This window comes from Electrona antarctica, assembly GCF_951216825.1.
Source record: "Electrona antarctica genome assembly, chromosome: 16".
Lineage (NCBI taxonomy): Eukaryota > Metazoa > Chordata > Actinopteri > Myctophiformes > Myctophidae > Electrona > Electrona antarctica.
This window is the reverse complement of record NC_136797.1, coordinates 47,617,113-47,624,492: the sequence shown is the minus strand read 5'-3', so window position 1 is coordinate 47,624,492 and position 7,380 is coordinate 47,617,113. Positions and strand designations below refer to the sequence as shown.

The 7,380-nt window shown below is 44.3% G+C and overlaps 1 long non-coding RNA gene across 1 annotated transcript; it reads right to left on the bottom strand.

Annotated features, from left to right (window-relative positions):
- Positions 1-231: 231 nt before the first annotated feature.
- LOC306939567 lies at positions 232-2,091 on the bottom strand. The gene is made up of 3 exons (XR_013791884.1): positions 1,971-2,091; positions 1,659-1,717; positions 232-412 (listed from the first exon to the last, which is right to left on the bottom strand). It is a non-coding gene; the product is annotated as an uncharacterized lncRNA (long non-coding RNA).
- Between the last annotated feature and the right edge of the window lie 5,289 nt (positions 2,092-7,380).

Sequence of the window (7,380 nt, the reverse complement as noted above, 5' to 3'; positions counted from 1 at the left end):
GTATTTCTATATAGCAATATTGATACTTTACAAACTTTGCCTGTGTGGCCTTATTTTTTAAACCTTATGTTACAGTACAATAAAACACATTCACTTATTTCCATTGTGGTCTTGTTTGCATTCAGATGTGAATGAGTATTAGGAATTGGTCAAAATGTATAAATACCATACGCCTACATGAGATAAAATAAAACAAACTTGTCATCAAATCAACTATCTTTTAATAGTACTGATTTACATAAATCTACAGATATATATATAAAAACAGGGGTCTATGGTTGAACTGGAAACTAACAAACTAGATGTTCTATAGTCAGAGGTCACTGAGGCAGGTGGTTTTTCAGGCTTTCTGCATGATGACACGTCACTGGAGCTGCTTCTGGCCGAGACAGGACAGGAGCAGACGCACATGCTGTGGTGAGAGAAGACGTAGAGTCAGTAATGGTGAAAGCACTCAAGGATTACTGGAATGGACGATTGAGTGTGTAGGCTATGTACAGTATGTTTCTTTACTGATCAAATTAGTAGGTAGGCTACAACTGAGTATCACATATCAATCATAATAATAAGCAGACTTGGCAACCTGACTAGAAAGTAACAGTACAGTAAAGAACTTGGGGGTCATTATTCTGAATTGAATTTTAATTCACACAATCATGTTACCAAGATTGCCTTTTTCACCTTTAGAAATATTGTATGAATCAGAGCCCGTCAGTCATTAGATGATGCAAAAACACTGATCCACGCCGTTGTTTTTACAACGATTACAACTTGCGGCAGCCAGAGTTTTAACTAAAACTAAGAGTGTCACGGCATTGGCTTCCGGTTGTTTTTAGGATTGATTTTACAATTATTGGTCTGCATCTGTGACCTTCCGACCTACATGACTGCCTGCCTAGATATGTCCCAAACCACCCCCTCAGGTCCTCACAGCTGGCTTGCTCGATGTGCCTAACAAATGGCAACAAAAAAACACAGTGAAGCAGTTTTCAGCTTCTACGGGCCGACGGCGTGGAACAAACTCCCACTGTACCTTTGACAGGCAGTCTCTAGACATTTTAAAGCACAGCTCAAGACCACCTTATACACTCTTGCTTTTAGATTTATTCATGTCCTCACTATTGCATTACTGCCATTTCAATGTTTTATGCCTTGCGTTTCTTTTTTTTCACCATTGCTCTGTAAAGCACTTTGAGCTGCATTGCATGTCATGAAAGGTGCGATACAAATAGTTTTATTATTATTCAGTGCAAGGCACTTTGCTTGTGTAATTTGTACAATGTCATCAGTTTTATAGTTTGTTGATTACTTTTGATGCAGTAATGATTTTTTTTCTTTTGAGATATTACAAAAGGTTAAAAGTCAATTCACTGTCATCTAGTGTGATTTACAGATACAATTCAATACTACAGTGTGAAACCGTCTGTGTGAGACACAGTAGGCCTATAGTATAAATGACAGTATATTTACTACATTTTACAGGACTTTGGTTGACCACTGACTGGTCTTTGTAAAAGCATATATAAATATATGAACCTTTATTGAAAATGATATGCCCTTGAGACGTGTCATCTCGTTTTCTAGGGGGTCAAACAAAATACAGCAAATACAGTAATGTGCTTTATGTATAAAGTTTGAGTTGAGTATGTATGGCTCACCATCAGTCCATCAAAGACATCTTCAGCTTCATCAGCCTTCTGTACCCATCTGGGCTGACCTAATGGACACAGGTATAACACTTGAATGTTTACATTGCTAGCCCTGAAACATACAAGCCCATGGCTAACATTGCTTCAGATGGCATGCCATACAGTTTTGAATTGAATTAATGAATAGTTGAACGAATAGAAGATGTTTGGACCGAAAAGTTGTAGGCTGAAGCCGTGCCTAGCCTCTGACACTTTATGTAAACAATACGGTGTGGCGACACACACGTACACAAATAAGCTGTAAATACATTGAACACTTACTTCAATCTGAATGTCCCTCTTCGTCCATCGGGCTTCGGTTGCAACTTCCAGTTTATTTAGGCATCCTGAACGCAGGTTCCCAGTAACACAGTCAACAAACACTATCTGGGCAGAAAAAAACGTTTCCTGGGCAGAAAGGTTTGCATGTGCGACGCACTGGACCAGGGAAAGCTACTAGCTAGGTCGCTCCAGCAGGCAACAGTCCACACATCCAGATGCAGCAACTAGCAGCTGCTCTTGTCCCCGTCACTGCATTTCTTCCTCCGTATATTTCTGGTTCATATAACGACCCTAACGCAGATTCTGCCAATATGTGTAAGGGAAAAATCCCCTGGAGCAGCCATACTGACTCGTTGTTTTCGTTTGTTGTTGTGTAGACAGGGGTGTCCTTCGCGGCTAGGCTAGCTACGGCAAGCCTACCTGTCCATTGTCCCTGTAGTTTCTGAAAGCCTACCGAGTGTCCACCACCTACGTCATTTTTGGACAAATACGTACATGGTGGACAGCTTTGGAAGTGCGCCCACGGAGCTACAGAACACCAATGATAATAAACGGGCGCATTTTAGCATATATGCTAATGATTAAAAACACACAGACTAGGTTGAATAGTGGCGAAGTGGTCCTTTAACGGCGCGCGTGCACGCACACACTTGGCGTGGGCAGCTCCGCAAAACAGCACATGCGTTATTTCACAGTCCGAGGTGGCCCTGTGCCCCCGCGGCTGGGTTTAAGGCGTCTTGGGTGGGTGGTTAAGAGCGGGTGTCCGGGTTGAAAGCGGGGCCTGTCGGATTGAGGGTGGGGTTTAATGATGTAGGCGTGGCCTATGCGCTTTGGGGGGCAAGAAAGTTTTAGTGGTGCACAAAGATCTAGTGTTTAGCATGGCCATTCATGAATGACCATTGCTCATTCAGTATGCCGACATGAAAATGCTTACAGCACCTGGTATTCCCAGGCGGTCTCCCATCCAAGTACTAACCAGGCCCGACCCTGCTTAGCTTCAGAGATCGGACGAGATCGGGCGTGTTCAGGGTGGTATGGCCGTAAGCAAAGGCAGCGGTGGCCGGTACGGCCCATATACAGCAGATGGCAGTAGCCAATGCGTTAATGAAAAGCTTACAGCACCTGGTGTTAGATTGTGAAGATTCCGGGGGGGTGCTTAAGAGTGGGTACCCGGGTCCGGATGGAGAGCCGGGTCGTGGGTTTAGCTGGCTTCGGGCCTGGCACCCCGGTGGGAGACCAGGGCTCCCTGGGTCCGAGTGGAGAGCAGGGCAAAAGGTACCCGGGTTCGGATGGAGAGCCGGGTCGTGGGTTTAGCTGGCTTCGGGCCTGGCACCCCGGTGGGGGCCCAAGGCTTCCTGGGTCCGAGTGGAGGGCCGGGCAAAACGACTTTCTGCTGTCCACACTTTGAAGATTTTACACTCGTGCCCCGGAAGTCACGTTAGAGGCTGGCCCAGGCCACCCCCTCCCCCTCCTGGGTGACAAGGCTCCCCGGGGCCGCGTGGAGAGCCAGGCAAAACGCCACATTGGGTGTTTTTCAGGTAGGGTAGGGCTCCTTTCCAGCACTATCCGCATGTTTTCAACACTTAATCAGGGGAGAGCGCGAACGCAGTCCCCCACTACCAGAAATTGTGCAGTCGAGATTCCCACATTTGGGGAATTCGCCCGGGTCAGCAAAGCACGGGGTGCAATGGCTGAGCCTCGCCGAGGATGAACCACTTTCACTTTTTCACTTTTTAGACATTTTATTTGATTTTGTCAATAGTTTACAGGCAATTCATCAATACAACAATAGTCACACACTGTTCATGGCATAAATACATACATTAATACATACATTACTGATCACATCTTTAACAAGGTACAGATTCTTTTTTTTTTTTTTTTTATAGCACATCTTTTAAAAGGTCATATACCAAACCAGATTCTCCCACTTTCCACATTTCCTTTATTACCCTTGTGTTACATTTGGTCTTGTCCCTGAGGATGTAGTCCCTGGCTATCGTCACTGCTAATTTGGCCACTGACTCCGTGGGCATACAAAATCTTTTGAAAACCAGAATATTTCGGCATTTCCAGATAGCGTCTTTAGTGCAGTTGATCACCGCCCACCATCTTAACCAATTTTCACAGTTGTTACCATTTAGTTCCCCATACATAATGTCATTTTCTGTGGGGTCCCTATGAAGGTCTATCAGCCAGGGCCTCAGGAAGCCCCAGACCTTGTGAGCATGTGGACAAAACCAGAATAGATGTTTGACGTATTCATCTGAGTCACATGTTACTCTTGGGCATTTGCTAGTTCTGGAGCATCTCCTTCCATGCAAAAATGCCCTGGTAGGGAGACAGTTTTGTACTGTGCTCCAGGCCACGTCTTTATGGACATTTTGCAAGAAAGGAGAGTTTACATTCTTCCAGACCTGTAAACATTCTTTTGAAATTAAGGTACTGACCGGCACCGTCCTAGTTGTCTGGGGCGACAGGCCCTTTTCAACAATCTCCCTACTGATCTTGTCTACTGACGTTCCCTTCAAGTTAGCGGACTGAAACAATATCATTGCCTTATCATATATTGTAGGCCTTGTTTCAGCATGTGGGGTGTCTAATGGGAGCCTCTTCCCAAAACGCTGCGCTATATTTTGACCCACCCAAAACTTAGCAAAAAAGGACCATAAACATGTGTTATTGACATTCAGAACAGATTTTACAATTGGAGTTAGAAACAAGGCTTCTAATTTGATGCCCAAATCTGGTACTGCTTTCCCTCCCTTATCCAAAGGTCTATACATTATTTCCCTTTTTACTCTCTCCTGCTGAGAACTCCATAAAAACTGAAAGACAGATCTTCTCAGAGGATTGAGGAAGGTTCTAGGCACAGGCAAGGTGGCAGCCAGATACGTTAGCGAGGCATAGATTTCTGCTTTTATAATTAAAACCTTTCCTGTAATGGACAAGTCTCTTCCCTCCCATCTTAAAAACTTACTTTTAAGCTTTGGAAGTCTTGACTCCCAGTTAACCTTTAACATGTCTTTGCCTATTTCAATTCCGAGCACCTTAATTCGGTCATTCTTTTCTGTTAGCCCCAAATTCATTTTCTCTTCCCTCCAATGTGTATACAAACATTCACTTTTAGCTCTATTGAGCTTAGCCCCTGATGCCCTGGAAAAACAATCGCTCCATCCAAGAGCTTTATCCACTGAGGTGTTATCTGTAGCTAAAATGGTCATATCATCCATATACAGGGTCATCTTTGCCTCCCTCCCGCTGCTCCCTGGTACCAAAAGCCCACGGATGGACTGATCTTGTCTTATTGCGCAAGCCAGAGGTTCCATGGCAAGGATAAAAAGGACAACAGACAGGGGGCATCCTTGCCTAACCCCCGATTCCACCTTAAATGTGTCAGTGCTGTTTCCATTGATGACAACCCTGCTCACACATTCTTTATGGAGCACATCAATCCAGGCCCTAATTGTTGGCCCAAAACCGAAGGCCAGCATTACCTTCTTTAAGTAGGCATGGTTAACCCTATCAAAGGCCTTTTCTAGGTCTAGGCCTACTATACACAGGGGCACCCTTCTGTCAATTGAGTACAAAAAAGAATCCCTTACCAGAGCCAGACTATCACTCATGGAGCGTCCTGGGACAACGCAGGTTTGCTCATCCCCCACCACATTTCCCGCCACCCCCTGTAACCTGAAAAAGAGTGCCTTTGCCAGGATCTTGCGATCCACACCCAACAAAGTAAGTGGTCTCCAATTTTTTATCTCTTTTTTATCACCTTTTTTAAAAAGAAAAGAAATTGTGCCTTCTCTCAAAGTTGCAGGTAGTTGGCCCATGCGTAGGCTTTCATTAAACACTTCTAAAAGGTGACATTTAATTTCTTCCCAGAAAGTGACATAAAATTCCTTTGGCAGGCCATCTGTTCCCGGTGCCTTGTTATCCTGCATGCTTTTTACAGCTTTAAACAGCTCATTAACAGTTAACTCTCCTTCCAACAATCCATTAAAATCCCCTACACTCTTATTCACTTTTGAAAGGATCATCTCTAGGGAAGGACTGTCGAGGTCCTCACCTTTATAGAGGTCGGCATAAAAGTTACCTACCACCGTAAGTATGTCTTTGGTTACCGTTTTTTCGTTGCCATTTTCATCTTTTATGGCTTCCATAATATTCTTGGGTCTTGCTAATTCTTTAAAAAAGTACCTTGTGCACTTTTCATTTTGCTCCATATGTTGCACACGGCTACGGGTTATTAGGCCACGACTCGTCTCTGCGCATCTTCTTAACATCTCACGTTTTAAATTGGCTATTTCTTCAGATACATTAAAACCAGCATGTGCCATTGTATACAGTCTTTGCAATTTTGCCTGCTCTTTTTTACATTTAAAACGTTTTGTTTTTGCAACTTTTCTGCCAACCTCCATAAAAAAACGTTTTACTCTCTCCTTCACATACTCCCACCATTCACCAACCGTGTTGAAAGCAAATTGTAGTGAAGACCATTGAACTAATTTTTCTTTTAGTCTGTCAACAACCTTCTTCTCCTGGAGCAGGGAAGTGTTAAGCTTCCAGGACCCCTTCCCCCTCTCAATTTTTTCTTTCAAAACCATGGTACAATCAATTTTAGAATGGTCAGAAAAACACACTGGGGTAACCGATGCCCGTTGAACCTGCAAACCTTTTGAGGTCAATAGAAAATCAATCCTCGAGTGGGTTCGTCCATTGGTCCATGTGTACCCAGGCTGTCTGGGGTTCATGGCACGAAAAGTATCCATTAATTTAAAATCTTTTATAATGTTTTTCAATGACTCTGTGCTGGAGTCCAGCCTAACTGTACTCGTTGTGAGCCTGTCTTTGGCATCAACAAGACAGTTAAAATCACCTCCCAAGATAATCTCACTGCCACACACCAACAGAGGCTGTAGGGCATTTAATGTCTCAAGGCGATGTTGTAGGTCCGCTGGACAGTACACATTAATCAGTCTTACACTGGCATTGTTTATTTCAATGTCCACACACAAAACCCTCCCGTGGATAACATGTTGGACCCTCTTTATGTTAAAGCCCCACCCTTTAAACAGCACGGCCACCCCTGATGACCTGTTGTCATTGTCTCCAGACCATACAGACTGTCCGTGGCTCCACCTGGCCTCATAACCCTTATAACTGTCTTTAAAGGGGATGAACCACCTTCATGATCATGGTGTCTACCCTGCCAGGTAAGTATGAGTTGTACATGCTGGCCATAGAGGAAAGCACTCAATCCACACACCAGTGCCCTGCCGGTCAGTCAACGACTAGTCCCCTCCACGTGGGCGTAACAATGGCCTCTTTGCGGTACCCAACAACCAAGTCTTAAAATTCCCCTTTAAGCACACACACAAGACACAGTGGCAGTATGTGAGCTGGCAGA